General features: G+C 37.0%; 1 protein-coding gene across 4 annotated transcripts in view; it reads right to left on the bottom strand.

The window, feature by feature from the left end:
* SCAMP1 (secretory carrier membrane protein 1) overlaps positions 1–13,064 on the bottom strand; it is a 112,453-nt gene that overhangs the window by 79,969 nt on the left and 19,420 nt on the right. The gene's annotated exons all lie outside the window — the stretch shown is intronic.

The raw sequence follows: 13,064 nt of genomic DNA on the forward strand, positions 1-13,064 counted from the left end.
TTTGGTCTACCACAGGCTCCCACCATGATGTCTCACCACAGTCCAAAGCAATGAAATCAACAAATCATGAGCCAAAATAAACCTTTTCTCTGTATAAGTTGATTATCTCAGGCTTTAGGTATGATGAAAAACTAATACAATCTATACACTGAAAACTATAAAACACTGATAAAAATAAGTTGAAGAATATATAAATAAATTGGAAGATATCCCATGCTCATGAATAAAAATTAAGTTTTTTCTCAGCAAAAGAAACAATAAGAGAGGTAAATAGGGAGCCTACATCATAGGAACAAATTTTTACTCCTCACACTTCAGATAGAGCCCTAATATCCAGAGTATATAAAGAACTCAAAAAATTAGACAATAAGATAACAAATAACCCAATCAACAAATGGGCCAAGGACCTGAACAGACACTTCTCAGAGGAAGACATACAATCAATCAACAAGTACATGAAAAAATGCTCACCATCTCTAGCAGTCAGAGAAATGCAAATCAAAACCACCCTAAGATACCATCTCACTCCAGTATGATTGGCAGCCATTATGAAGTCAAACAACAACAAGTGCTGTCGAGGATGTGGGGAAAAGGGTACTCTTTTACATTGCTGGTGGGACTGCAAACTGGTGCGGCCAATTTGGAAAGCAGTATGGAGATTCCTGGGAAAGCTGGGAATGGAACCACCATTTGACCCAGCTATTGCCCTTCTCGGACTATTCCCTGAAGACCTTAAAAGAGCGTACTACAGGAATACTGCCACATCGATGTTCATAGCAGCACAATTCACAATTGCTATACTGTGGAACCAACCCAGATGCCCTTCAATAGATGAATGGATAAAAAAAAATGTGGCATTTATACACCATGGAGTATTACGCAGCACTAAAAAATGACAAAATCATGGAATTTGCAGGGAAATGGATGGCACTAGAGCAGATTATGCTTAGTGAAGCTAGCCAATCCCTAAAAAACAAATACCAAATGTCTTCTTTGATATAATGAGAGCAACTAAGAACAGAGCAGGGAGGAAGAGCAGGAAGAAAAGATTAACATTAAACAGAGACATGAGGTGGGAGGGAAAGGGAGAGAAAAGGGAAATTGCATGGAAATGGAAGGAGACCTTCATTGTTATACAAAATTACATATAAGAGGTCGTGAGGGGAATGGGAAAATAAACAAGGAGAGAAATGAATTACAGTAGATGGGGTAAAGAGAGAAGATAGGAGGGGAGGGGAGGGAGGATAGTAGAGGATAGGAAAGGTAGCAGAATACAACAGTTACTAATAGGGCATTATGTAAAATTGTGGATGTGTAACCAATGTGATTCTGCAATCTTTATTTGGGGTAAAAATGGGAGTTCATAACCCACTTGAATCTAATGTATGAAATATGATATGTCAAGAGCTTTGTAATGTTTTGAACAACCAATAAAAAAAAGAAAAAATGTTCATACTATCCAAAGCATATTCAGTTTCAATGCAATCCATATAAAACCCTAATGATAGTCTTCCCAAAAATAGAAAAAAAAAATCCTAAAACTCACATGGAGTTATGAAAGTCCCCCAAATAGCCAAAACAATTATGAAGAAGAAAAAGTCAGAGCATCACACTTTCTAACTTAAGATTATGTTACAAAGCTAATAGTAATCAAAACAGTATAGTATTGGTATAAAAACAGACTCTTAGACCATTGGAACAGAAAAAATAGCAAACGTTAAAAAATAAATCCAAACATGATTTTTTAAAAAATTTTTCAGTTGTAGATGGGAAGAATGTATTAATCTGTTTATTTTATTTTTTAATACCTTTATTTATTTTTATGTGGTGCTGAGGCTCAAACCCAGGCCTTGCATATGCTAGGCAAGCGCTCTATCATGGAGCCACAACCCCAGTCCCATATTTGTTTACTTTTATGTGGTGCTAAGGAATGAACACAGCACCTCACATGTGCTAAGCAAGCACTCTGCCACTGAGCTACAGCCCCAGCCTCAGTCAACTGATTTTTGATAAGAGCACCAAGAAGACAATAGGGAAAAGAAAATCTCTTCAATGAATGATGTTGGGAAAATTGATTTCCGCATGCAAAAGAATGAAATCAGATCCTTACCATACACCATATACAAAAATCAACTGAAAATGGACAAAACACTAAATATAAGAACAGAAACTATAAAATACCTAAAATATAACATAAAGGAAAAGCTCCTAGATGTTGGCCTTGATGATGATATTTTTGATGATATTTTTGGATATCACACCAAAAGCTTAGGCCACAAAAAACAAAAACAACAAAAAGAAACTATAAACTGAAAATCTTCTGTACAAGAAAACATCAATAAAATGAAACAGCAGCCTACCAAACTGAGAAAAATATTTTCAAATCATGTATCTTATAAGAGGTTAATATCCAAAATTTATAAAGAAGACATATAACTCAATAGTAAAACAATGAATGACCCAATTTTAAAATAGCAAAAGACCTGAATAAACATTTCTTCAAAGATGAAAAAAATAACCAATAGGTATATGGAAACATGTTCAATGTCATTCATCATAGGAGATATGAAAATAAACCAAAAATACCCCTTGACACGTTTACAATGGCTATTATCAAAAAAAATAGACAACAGTAAATATTAACAAGCACAGTTTTGGTGGAGTATTGAAAACCAACTCTTATTGAAGTATCTCTTAGGAGAAAGAACTGGGAAACATACAAGTGGACTCCTTAGAAGAGTTTGGCAACCATGGTGAATAGGAAAGATTTTCAGGGAAGAAGAGAGACCACGGGATGGAAGGAAACTGAGGTTAATAAAAAGCTTTGTTACAAAGTCATAATAATAAAAACAGTATAGTATTGGCACTGACATACAAATCAATGGAACAAGAATTGAGAGTCCAGAAATAAATGCTTACATTTATGGTCAATTGATTTTCAACAAGACTGGCAAGAAAATTCAATAGGAAGGAATAATCTTTTCAACAGAATGGTGCTGGAACAAATGGATATGCACATAAAAAAGAATTAAGTTGAACATCTAACCCATCATACATACCATATATACAGAAAATTTAACTGAAAATGAATCATAGACTTAACTCTAAGCACTAAAATTATATAACTTTTCAAAGAAAACATAAGAGTAAATTAATTTTCATGACCATGGGTGTGGCAATGTTTTCTTAGATATAATACCAAAAATACCTAGTGGGCTGGGGGTGTAACTCAGTGGTAGAACACTAGTCTAGTATATGTGAGTGCCTTAAAAAAAAAAAAGACAAGTTGAACATCAAAATTTAAAAATTCAGTGCTCCAAAGAAAACTATCTAGGAAACGGGTGGTGGGGGGGGGGACTTCCAACAGGATGGAAGAAAATATCTGAAAATCCCACATCTGATAAGAGACTTGTGTCCAGAATATATGACAGAATTCAATACTAAACAACAATTAAACCAATTTAAAATAGGCAAAGGATCTGAATAAACATTCTCCCAAAGAATACATACAAATGGCCAATAAGCAAGTGAAAAATTTTTTTGTTCATCATCATTTAGCCATCAGGGAAACGTAAATCAAAAGCCCAAGGAAATACCATCCACTAGGATGTCCATAATCAAAGTCAGACAATAACCAGTATTGGCAAGTATTTGGAATAATTATAATCCTAAGATGCTTTTGATGGGAATATAAAATACGGTGGCCACTTTGGAAGACAACTTGGCAGCTCTTTAAATGTTGAAACATAGAGTTACCATATGACCCTGCAGTTCTACTCCTAGGTATATATACCCAAGAGAAGTGAAAATATATCATGCAAAAACTAATGCACAAAACTTCTTAGCAGCCCCAAATAGGAAACAACACAAATCCTCATCAACTGATGGATGGATAAATAAAATGTAGTATAAAAAAAAAAAGAGCCAGGAACAGTAGCATCCATCTATAATCCCAGTGTATTGGGAGACTGAGGGAAGAGGATTGCAAGTTCAAGGACAGCCTCAGCAACTTAGCAAGGCCCTAAGCGACTTTGAGAGTCCCTGTCTCAAAATAAAAAAAATAATAATAATAATAAAGGGCTGAGATGCAGCTCAGTAGTAAAGCACCCCCTGATTCAATCACCAGGGCAAAAAAAAAAAAAAAAAAAGCCAAAGGAAATGAAGTACAGATACATGCCATAATATGGTTGAGCCCTGAAAACATCGTGCTAAGTGAGAGGAGTCACAAAAGGTTACATATTATATGATTCTAATTATATGAAATGTCCATAATAAGCAAATCTATGGAGACAAAGTAAATTAAGAATTGCCTAGGACTGCAGAAGGGTAGTAGGCAGTTTCCTTTAGTATAGAGGGACAAAAATATTGTATAAATATAATGTGATGATATCTGTTCAATACTAAAAATATTGCAATATACACTTTAAATGAGTATGTGATATATTAATTACTTCAATCATGCTGCTGAAATAACTTGTGTTTTTTTCAACAATAAAGAAAAGTAACACATTTTACTACGGATGATATGATAAAGCAGAAAGTGAAAAACCTTATGATGTAGAATAGAGACAATTTAGCAAAGTTCTTGAGACAAGAGTGAACAGGATCTAAAGCAAAGAAGCAGACAGTCATCCCTATACAACAGACAGCAAAGCAGCATGTGGGGTACATATGCCCATAGGCAGGTGGATGCGGTGGGGGGAGGTCTGCAGGCATTCTCCACTGATTGGTATTTTTCAATGAAATAAAAGCGGAGGTAATCAGCGGGGAGGGAGAATAGGAGAAGAGCTTTTGAAGAGAAGAGAGGAAGAGGGGAGTGAACAATGAAAATGGACTGGGGTGTTCAATATAATTCAGAATTGGCTGGTCAGGAACTGAAAGCGAGACCATTCTGCAGGATGTGTGTGCTCCTCCAGCCCCAGCCAGCTGTGAGGGAGAGCAGGGAGTGGCCAGAGTAGTGTTTAACAAGGGCTTGAGCTTCACTGAAGGGATTATGGCAAAGCAAGGGGAAAGGGCAACAGCAGGAGAGTGGAGGGTGCCTGCAAGGCAGTGATTATAATGAAGAAATGTAGAATTTAAGCTGAGGGGACAGAACAAGAGGTGGATAAAGGGCAGTAAGCAAATAGTAGGATCAACACCCCACAGGCTGGAGAACTTGAAAGCTGTGTTAAAATGGAGAAACAAGAGGAAGGACTACGAAGGTAAGAGGCAGTGGTCAAACATGCAGGAAATTAATTAAGCTTGTGGAGGAGTTAGTGGCACTGGAAGGAGCAATTTGAAACTATGTATAAAGCAAAGAATCAATGTTGGAAAGCAGGATGTTGGAAAGATTACCAAGAATTCAAAATTGGAACAGGGTTAGGAAGAATGATGGTGAACCCAGAGCCACAATGTTAATAATAAATAAAATATAATTTAAAAAAGAAACAAGGACTAGTAAATGCAGGGATCAACAGATGACAGTCAAAATGAGAGGTGGCACTTAATTAAAAACTGATGATGATTCAAAAAACTGATTCAAATACTGGGATTTTTTTTTTTTTTTTTGGACAGGAAAGAGTAAGAATATCTGAAAATGGAAGGAAAAACAAAAAGGATATATCCCCTGCTTTTGTGCCCAGCAGTCTGTGACCTGTGAGAGAAAAAGTAGCTACTTTTTGAGAAGGTTGCAAGAGAAACAATGTGCTATGGTCTGAATGTCTGTTTCACCCCAAGATTCATAAGTCAAAACCTAATTCCCAGTACCATAGTTTTCAGAAATGATACTTTCAGAAGGTGATCAGGTCACAAGGAAAAGCCCCAAATGAATAAGATTAGTGGCTTATAAAAGAGGCCCAAGGGCTGAGGATATAGCTCAGTTGGTACAGGGCTTGCCTTGCATGCATAAGGCCCTGGGTTCAATCCCCAGCACCACAAGGGGCGGGGCGGGGGCGTTAGGGAACCTGTTTGCCTCTTCCACTATATGAGGATTTGTAAGAAAGTACCCTGTATCTGCCAGCATCTTGATCTTAAGAGTTCCCAGCTTCCAGAACTGTAAGCGATAAACTTCTATTGTTATATATTAGACAGTGTAAGTTATTTTGTTATAGGAGCCCAAACTACTAAGTACTTTCATTGATGGAGCAGTTTCCACAGAGCAAAACACAAAACATTCAGAGTATGAGAACATACAGGATTTGAAAAATTTTGGAACATTTTGAGAATTAAGAAAAATAAAAGGGAACAAAATAAGAAATACACAGAACACTCAAAGGATTAAAAATCAGGGGATGAGAAGAACCCTGATAGTCTGAGCTCCTTGTTGAGATTAACATAATAAGATAAATCCTGATAAATTTAGGTCAGATGAGTGTTGGAGGTAGAGAAAAATAGGTTTCACTTTACTCTAGGGTGAAAAGATACAGAGAAACAGTCTTAGTTCCAATGTGCCATCTTATTCTCTGTGTGACATGAAGACCCTAAAATAAACCCTAATGTTTCTCCCCTCTTGGTGTTCACATCTTTGTAATAATACCTCCCTATGAGTGCATTAGACAACAGAACATGGTAAAAGTGATGGAATGTCCCACCCTTGGTTACATTATATAAGACTCCATCTTGGCAGACTGAAGCAAGAGACTCTGAAGACTTAACAACATGAGCGGTCCTGTTAGAGACGCCTATGTGTGACAAGAAACTATGCAGCCTCTAGGAACTGCCCCATAAAGCTAGTGTGAGGGTAGCCTCCAGATGGTGGTCATCAAAAAGCTGAGGCTGTCAGTCATATAACCACAAGCATAACCATCTGCCATTAACCTGAATGAACTTGGAAGCAGATCCCTCCCTAGTTAAATCTCCAGATGAGAATGCTACAGAGACAACACCTTGATTATAGTCTTTTGAGACCCCAAGTAAAGGACCTAGTTATGTTTTGCCCAGATCATTGACCCACAGAAACTGAAATTAACTTGTGTTCTTGTAAGCTGTTAACTTTTAGGTGACTTGTTACGCAGCCATAGAAAATGGATACATCCAGTGTGTAGGGTACACTGGACCCTCTGCAGTGGGTGAGGATAGTCAGGGGAAACCAGGCATTAGGATCTCACAGTCTCTCTGGACTCCACTCACTAACCAATACAAGGCTTGGGGGCAGGGGGCGGTGTTCTCAATAAGGTTGTGGACTTGTAAGTAGATGGCTTTGACTACAGCAAATCGCATATTAGAGGATAAGAATAAAAAGATAATCTAGAGAGAGTAAATTGGGAGGCCGTCAATTCTTTTACAAGCCTAAAACCATTCTAAAAAATAATGTTTAAAAAAATTAAAAGACAGGCTGCGGTCAAACCATGCATGGTCCCAAATGCCAAACTACTGATTAGGCAGTACACAATCATTTCTAAGGAAGACTGACGACCTAATTTGACTTCTGCTTTAAGAAAATAATTCTAGTCATTCAGCCAAAAAAAAAGGAGGGGGGGGGTTGCAGAAAAAGAGACTGGACACAGTTAACTAGAAAGGCTACTGTATTGTTTCACATGAGTGCCTGAATTAGGACAGTTGGGAATGAAAACAGACAGGTAATATCTCTTGGAGGTGTAAATGACAGGATGTGACAACTGATTAGATATAGGAAAAGAGGCTATTTGAACCAAAGAGGACTCAGGTATTTGCAGCCAATGACACAGGAGGATACAAGGCAAAAGTATCATTAAATGAAGACTGGAAACAAAGATTGGTTCAAGAAGGGCCAGGTAATGAGCTCCAAGAATAACAAATAGTGAGTAGCAGAGAGGAAAGGAAATGCACAGGAGTGAAAATAAAAACAGGTGTTGAAGGGTAGAGCATGCTTCTGCAATATTAAAAATAGGTAAGTTGGGCTGAGGTTGTAGCTCAGTGGTTGAGTGCTCGCCTGGAATGCATGAGGCACTGGGTTCAATCCTCAGCACCACATAAAAAAATAAATAAATAAAATGAAGATCTTGTGTCCATCTACAACTAAAAAAATATTTAAAAATATGTGTGTGTTTAAAAAAATAGGTAAATCACCATATAATTACATAGTCATTAGAGCTGAACGCTTTATCTTTCATTTTCAAAAGAAACTGACAAGAGATTGTCTAACTCTACATTTTCCTCTCTGCCTCCATTGTAACACATGAAAAAACTTTTTTTTCCAAAGTTTAGATGGATTACCTGAAGTTACTTTAATGGTAAAGCCCAGGTTAAAATTCTTGTGTTCTAATGCTCAATTTACTTCATACCCCGAGTTATATCAGATGCAATTCTTTCCTACACAATCTGATTATTTATGTCCCCTATGGTCAGAGGTGACCACCTAGACATGTTCCCTCACACTACTAGTACTGAATTTTCTTCTTGTGGTTCTTCTTTCTGCCAGAAGGTTAAGATCTTGCTGCTATGTGAGATAAATCATACCTGGCAGTAACTAGCAAAACAGAAAAGGAACCAGGCAGACTATTCCTAAAGAATGGAAACCCAACAGTAAATCAGGACCAAGAAATGTCCCTTTTAAAAATTATTATTATTAATAGTAGCAGTAGTAGTAGTAGTAGTAGTAGTACTTGGGATTGAATCCATAGGAGTTTTTACCACTGAGCTATTTTTAATTCCCAGCCCTTTTAATTTTTAAATTTTAAGACAGAGTCTCACTAAGTTGCTGAGGGCCTTGCTAAATTGCTAAGTATAACCTCAAAATTTGCGATCTTCCTGCCTCAGCTTCCTAAGCCACCAGGATTACAGGCATGCACCACCAGATCCAGCCCTAAGAATTTATATCAGCAGTGCTGCACTTCCCCCACATACAGGTGTCCTTATTCCTATCTAAAGCCCACCAGAAAAGTGACATCAATAGTGGCTGAAACTACTGAGGATCAAGCTACAATAGTTATTTTAAATTAGGGCTGGGGCTGTAGCTCAGTAGTAGAGCACTTGCCTTACATATGCAAGACCCTGGGTTACGACCCCCAATATCACAAAGCAAACAAACACCCTGCTACCTAATTAAACAGGAAAATGATCCCCAGAAATATTATGTAAAAATGCGAATATGTAACAGATGTGATTCTGCAATCTGTATTTGGGGTGAAAATGGGAGTTCAAAGCACAATTTGAGTCTAATGTATGAAAGATGATATATCATGAACTATGTAATGCGATAAATAATCAATAAAAAAAAAAAAAGAAATACACATCAATTCTCAACGAGATAATTCCTCTGGTAATGTATGCATTTGATTTTACAGGGTAGTCCCTGGAACCTACTCACCACATACAACATAATCTCAGTAGGGAAATGCATTTTAAATTTAAATAAAAAATTTCTTTTATAACTTGAAACTACTCTCCATTTATATAATATAGCACATCTCCACTCACACCAGCCTCCTTTCAAGTGCTCACCAGTGTTCCATGACACTGCCAACAGGCTGACTTTGTCTATTTTCTAAGAAGTCCTGTGATAACTCCTTTCTCCAAATTTATAATATAAAATGAATATGTAAATCATAAAATTACTCAAATTCTTTATTTTATAGTCTTCCTTAAATACCTTAAAGTTTTCTTTCAAACAGGAAATTATAAAGGCAATAATTGTTGTTTTTTTTTAAAGGAAGACAAGAACAGGTCAGGAATTTTCTCCATCTGCAAGATTTTACAACCCCAATATTCTGTTGGAGGATCTTCCTTATTGACTTTAAGTAGCTGACCATATTCTTATGCAAAAATTTTTCACAAAAACTTTTCTAAACCAAATATGAATATCACCAATCAACTAAAAATGTATTTGGACTAAGGTCTAACATATCACTTAAATTAATTATCCATGTTCCATCTGTTTCAGAAAATAGGTACAGCCCCAAAAGTACTAATTTCTGATATTACCTCATTCAGGCAACAAAGGAATGTTTAAATTGTTTATTATTTCAACTGTATTTTCCCTCATGTAAAAAGGGAAATGGAAAATGCACCAAAATTCTCTCATACCAATGATTTTCCCGGTCCTCAGACAGTACCACTGCTCATCACATCTAAGAAAAGTGTTTCATTATTAACTGACTTCTCATTATTGCCCAGCTCCCTGCTCAAGACTATCCTCTTTCATAAAGCCTTTCTGTGAATGCAGACTTAGCATTTAGAATCATAATTTACATTCTTGTTTTATTTATCTGGATGTATCTTCTTTGTGTCTATATGTAATCTTTAAAATGCCATTTAGATGAAAAATTTTTATCTTCTAGGCATCTTTTGCTAAATATAGCACTAGCAAAAGGCACAAAAGCTTTATAGAAAACAAAGATAGGTTAATAAATCATATCTGCCACTTACTACCTGGATATCTTGTGTCTCAGATTCTTTAAAAATGAAAATTTAAAGTGCCCATATTGAAAGTTGTGACAATTCAATTTAGTACTGTAGATAAAGCACATGGCACAAAGACAACTTGATAAAAAATACTACTACTATTGATAAGAATCATCTCAAGCTGTTACATTAAAAAAGTTCAACTTCTTTCTTGCTATTAAAGTCTTTCAAAAAGTATATGAAAATCTCTTTTCACTTTTTATTAGTAAACTTTAAAAACAGTCTTGTTTCCATCTCCACACCCCAGAAACCATGTCAGAGAACTTCATGTAGTAGAATACAAGATGCTAGCTCCTTCTCTCTCTTTCAGCAATTTACTACCAAATTATAATTCCATACATCCACAGCACTAATTTACTAAAGTTGAATCATATCAACCCATGATTTTTATGTCAAAACTGGTCTAAGTATTGGTCATTTCACATGGTTCAACCTGTAACTCCCATGCTCAATGAGCATTCAGTTATTCCAGTCTGGGACACCATTGCTACACATAAGCAAGGACTGCCAAACAAGGGCTTTGAAATAAAGTGAAATTTAAAAGTTCATTTTTATGGTTTTTCTTTTGGGCTCACCACTCACAACACTTCTGACACCAAGTGTGGGGCTTTGCCCCCACATACACACATGAACCAATTCTTCAGCAGTCTGATCACCAACCAAGTATCCCACAATTCAGTTCAATTCTGACATTACCTATCAGGACTAGCACAGACCCCACAAGTGAAAGGCTCAGTACTTAATTTGTAAGGTCCTCACTTTAGATGCCAGTCATAGGTTTCAGGTTGCCACCTGTACTTCACACCAACTGGATAAGGTTTGACATTTTCCTAGAACAACTCGCAGAACTCAGTAAAATAATTTACTTACCACTACAAGTTTGTTATAAGAGATACAGTTCAGGATCAGCCAAATGGAATAGCTGAAAGGGTAAAATAAAGAGGAAGGAGGTCCAGAGTTGCTGTGTACTTTCCTCCATTGATGTTTTCTGGAGGGTTTTATTGCAGAGGCCAGATTGACTAAATCATTGTCCATTGGAGATTAACTCAATCTCCAGTCTCTCCTCTCTCCTCCCTTGAAAGGGAGGTTTAAAGTTCCAACCCTCTAATCATGCTTGGAATTTCTAGGGACCAGTACCCACCCAGAAGCTATCTAGGGTCCCAAGTCCCCAGTCCTCTCATTAGCATATAAAAAACCCATATCACTCTGGAGATTATAAAACTTTGAGAAGCCAGGAACTAGGGACAAAGATTAAACATTTCTTTCTTATCACCATTTAGCCTAAAGCTCTTCTGCCACCCACAAGCTGCCTGGGTGGTGGAAGCTGATCATCACTCTGTGTGGTGTGGGCAGCGGCAGAAAAGACCACACAGACAAGGCTCTGCCACCTTAAGGGTCCTGCTTTCACACTGGAAGGCAAGGGAGGAAGAGAGCAGGAGGGAGTAGTGTGGAATCCCTTTTTTTATAGGGAAATTAACCCAGGATTTTCGATACAATGTTCTTCACCAAATAAGGCAGAGGGTGGGCTGGTCTAGCCCCAATAGGTAACGCCCAGATCCAGAACCTTGAGAAAGCAGGCTTCTTTGCAGAGCCAAGGTGGAGGCCACAGGCATCGCAGCCCAGATATGGATCATGCAATGCCACACCAACACCACTGTGGCGCAAGGCTAAGAGAGGATGCTTAATATAGCTCATAATATAGCTTAATACAGCCCCCTCCCCCCACACTCTTCTTTACACTATAGAGTTAATACAATGCATCTTGAAGAAATTTCCAAGCAAAAAGATACATAATCTTTTGGAATTCGTTTTTAGACTATGAAAAACATTTATCAGGAAGAGGTGATCATCGCCTAAGGATCATCATACTGACAGGTAACTCCAAGCATACAAGTAAAGAACTTTGATATCTTTCAGAGAATGACTAGCATTTCAAGAGCCAAGAACATTTAAAACTGAGAGTGATGTCTGAGACACAAAAATAGAAGACAAAATTATTTGCCAGAGAAATTTTGAAAAGAATTCTCAATAGAATCTACCTCAATAGTTCTCAAATCTGGTTCACAATAAAACCATAGATAGAACATAAAAAATTGCTCCAACTATAAGAGCTTAGGACCCTAACAGGTAAACTAAGGATGCTCTTTATGATTTTTTTTTTATTATTGGTTGTTCACAACATTACAAAGCTCTTGACATATCATATTTCATACATTAGATTGAAGTGGGTTATGAACCCCCAATTTTACCCCAAATGCAGATTGCAGAATCACGTCGGTTACACATCCACAATTTTACATAATGCCCTATTAGTAATTGTTGTATTCTGCTACCTTTCGTATCCCCTACTATCCCCCCTCCCCTCCATCTTCTCTCTCTACCCCATCTACTGTAATTCATTTCTCTCTTTATGATTTTTTTTAATAGCCCAGCATTTTATAAATAAGATGGGGAAGAATATGCTTTCCTAGACCAAGTAAAGTTCCAGAGGTTCTGGTCTACCACTGTCAGAAGGCTCCTACTATTCAAATGATAATCATGCAAACATTGTGTATAGTTACATATATAATTTCCATTGTAACAAAGTATCACTCCATATTACCATGAAGACAATGTATATACCAAGAAACACTTTCTTACCTCCCTGTATGTCAAGTACTGTAGATAGTATTTCACTAGGACCAATATGGAAATTTTCAATTACT

The sequence above is a fragment of the Spermophilus citellus genome (assembly GCF_964194105.1).
Source record: "Spermophilus citellus genome assembly, chromosome: 1".
NCBI classification, from domain to species: domain Eukaryota; kingdom Metazoa; phylum Chordata; class Mammalia; order Rodentia; family Sciuridae; genus Spermophilus; species Spermophilus citellus.